This window comes from Sinocyclocheilus grahami, unplaced genomic scaffold (genome assembly GCF_001515645.1).
Source record: "Sinocyclocheilus grahami isolate Dianchi unplaced genomic scaffold, SAMN03320097.WGS_v1.1 scaffold82.1, whole genome shotgun sequence".
Taxonomy (NCBI): Eukaryota; Metazoa; Chordata; class Actinopteri; order Cypriniformes; family Cyprinidae; genus Sinocyclocheilus; species Sinocyclocheilus grahami.
In genome coordinates, this window is record NW_015505261.1 from 1,696,008 (window position 1) to 1,699,751 (window position 3,744).

Sequence of the window (3,744 nt, forward strand, 5' to 3'; positions counted from 1 at the left end):
AAGTCCTCACTGAGAGCAGCAATGACTTCTGGTGTTCTATGTCGTATTGTTTTAAAGCTATTTGTCCTATTTCCTTTTGTTTTCTCAAATAGACTTTGAAAGATTGCAAAAACTGGAAGATGGTCAGTCATATCATTTATAAATAACCCACCTACTATTGTCCCTTCAATTTCATTTGTATATATATTGTCTATTAAAGTAGCAGTATCTTTAGTTATTCTACTAGGTTTTGTAATCACAGGAAATAAACCTTTACTATACAAAGTGTCAATAAAATCTATTATCCTCTTATTTCCATTTTTCCATTTGAAATCAATATTGAAATCTCCACATATAATTTGTACCTTGTTCTCATTCCATTTATCAAGCATACCAAATAACCAAATAATTAAGGTATCCGTACAAGTTCCTGGTGATCTATACACACAACTGATAATCATATTTTTAGATCTTTCAATATCGATTTCTATAGTTACACATTCCAAAATATTTTCTATAGTCACTGACATACTTTTAATCAGATTGCATCTTAATGCTGTGTCAACATACAACGCAACTCCTCCTCCTTTCTTATTAACTCTATTTACCGTAAACAAATTATACCCTTCCAATTCTACTTCATGTACTTTCTCCTTATCAAGCCAAGTCTCTGACACAGCAATCACATTCAATTGATTAAACTGACACAAATAATCATTAATATGTATGAAATTTTTATAAAGACTTCTACTATTTAAATGTATTACTGATAAAGCCCCCTCCATATTCACATTTCTATTAAATGTATCTTCTGTATAATACTCAGAACAATTGATATTTACATTATTAAAAAAGTGATTTTCCGGGTCAATATCATTTTCAATCTCATACATTTTATGATCTGTGTGATTGAAAGATTTAAAATTCAATTTTTCGTACTTACATTGACATTGTAAATGGTCAGACACACAGTCCATTTGCATATTGACCAACTCCCCATCATCAACATCTCTAAATGGAAACAAAAATTCCTTATCAATGTCCATCATAACGATAGTCCATATGAATAATCCTCCACACAATCTTATCCATTCTGATCCAATTCTTAACGATCTCTACAGTGTGATCTTTGGCTTCTTTAGATGATCCATTTAACCGTGACACAGTCTTCACTTATCCATAATGATCAAGTTCTTGGAGTTCTCTTATTGCGTAAACTTTGGCTTCTTCAGGTGTTCCATTTAGCCGTATCATCACTTTACAGTTTCTTGTCCATGTAGCTTGTATCTTGTTCTGTTTCCTCAGAATGCGTGCATGTCTAGCAATATCAGCGTTCTTTTTTGTAAGATGATCATTCAGGTACACCCCTGTCCCCTTCAACTTCTTTGCCTGCCTCAGTAACTCGGCTTTATGCTTCCGATTCACAAACCGAACAACTATTGCAGGCTTCGCTCCGCCATTCCTTCGTGTGAGGGTATGACAGGCCACAACATTATCGCTCTGAATTATCATATTCTTGCTTTCAAAGAACTTGATTACTTGCTTTTCCAGCGTTTGTAGTTCTTCTGGTAGGGCGTCTTCACCATCTCTGACTCTGGCCACTGTACTGGCATATGTCCGGTGTTTAGTTTCGAGTCCGCTTATAATTAAATCCTCCATTCTTGTATATTGCTCCAGCTCGTCAATCCTTCTCTCCAGACCTTCAATTTTCTTATCCTTCTCTTTCACAAGGTTCTTCAGTTGTTTAACTTCATCCATTAGATCAAGTAGCAAGGTTTGCTGTTTAGCAACTTTACTCAACTCTTTGTATATATATTGTCTATTAATGTAGCAGTATCTTTAGTTATTCTACTAGGGTTTGTAATCACAGGAAATAAACCTTTACTATACAGAGTGTCAATAAAATCTGTTATCCTCTTATTTCCATTTGGATTCAACAAATCAATATTGAAATCTCCACAAATAATTTGCACCTTGTTCTCATTCCATTTATCAAGCATACCAAATAATTTATTCATAAAGGTATCCGTACAAGTTCCTGGTGATCTATACACACAACTGATAATCATATTTTTAGATCTTTCAATATCGATTTCTAGTTACACTAACTTTTTCATTTATTTATCCTAATTGCATTGAGAGATGCCTTAGTGAAGAGTGTCAGACTGAATCACTCATTGTCAACATGGTAAAATGAATAGCTTCTGTTTACAGTTTAGAAGCACACACACATCCTTTCTCATTAGCCATAATGACGGTCTTTCCGCAACTTGACGTCATCAGCTCATCACTGAATGTCCATACTGTGACTAAAAAGGAAAACAGGATAAAAGTCTTCCTGTGAGCAGTGCTTCCGTAGATTTTCTTTCCCTAAAGAAACTGCTTCTTTCAGCATTTTGTCCCTGAAATGAAAATACATCGCTTATGGCACACCTCAGCTTGTTGCCAAGCATCGTTCTGTTTTAATATTCATATGAATATTTTTGACATATCACCTTTAACCTATCTAGTATGATCATATCCAATGTGTTCTTAAACACAAAGCAAGCTGAAAATGCGTGGTGTAAGATATGTAGACACAATTTGTCTCGTTAAACTAGAGTAAATAATAGAATAGTTTATCTCTTTCGTTGGTATTGGAATAAACAACTATGTCTTTTATATATAGAACAGCATTCCACTTAACAAAAGGCTTTGGTTGGTCTACATAGCCTGAATCATCTGATTTTTCGTCAGTGGTTACACAAAATTGTTTAAAGGAGTAGTTCACCCCAAAATGAAAATATGCTGAAAATGGACTGATCCTCGGTGCATCCAAGATGTAGATGAGTTTGTTTCTTCATCAGAACAGATTTTAGCTCACCATTGGATCCTCTGCAGTGAATGAGTCTACATAAGGAATTACTAATGATTTGGATCAGTATTCTAAAGTGAATAAAATGATAACTCTCTAGTAATGACTAAAATCATTGTTTTAGTCAAGCGATTGGGGGTTTTGTAAGGTTTTGGAAAATAATTCCTTTTGCTTGATAACACTTGAGTCATTACTAGTGGGTTACCATGATCTTCACTTATTTAGAATACTGATCCAAATTATTAGTAATTCCTTTAGAAGGATGTAGTAACACTTGAGTCATTACCATCCAAAACCTTACATATACCTCAAAAGCTTACATCAGCCAATATTAGGAAGTTATCATGCTTTTCACTTTAGAATACTGATCCAAGTAATTAGTAGTTTATAAGTATTAATTATTTGTAATACTTGAGTCATTACTAGTGGATTAACATGATCTTTATTTTAGAATTAACCCATTTAATAAAAAAAAAATTCTCAGACATGAAAATATCAAAATGATGTGTCATTAGTAACCCCTTGACATAATCAATATATATATATGTTTGATGGTTGGTCACAATTGTGACCGGTGGGATAATGTGTACACTGAAATTAAATTATTTCTGCAGTCATCAAAATTCGTATATATATCAGCCCAGTTATTAACCCATTTTAAACTATTTCATCACATTCTATGGTTACTATTATACATAAAACCATTATACAACACTGAATAAGTATACTAAGATATATATATATATATATATATATAAAGTTATTATCCCACCGGTCACTATTGTTGCCATCAACAAGTTTACTCATTCTATGTCCACACTCAACAAAACTGAATACTTGTGAATTAATATATTAATATAGACACCTTAAAGATAATGTGTACCAAAAATCTTTGTCATATCTTTATGTTA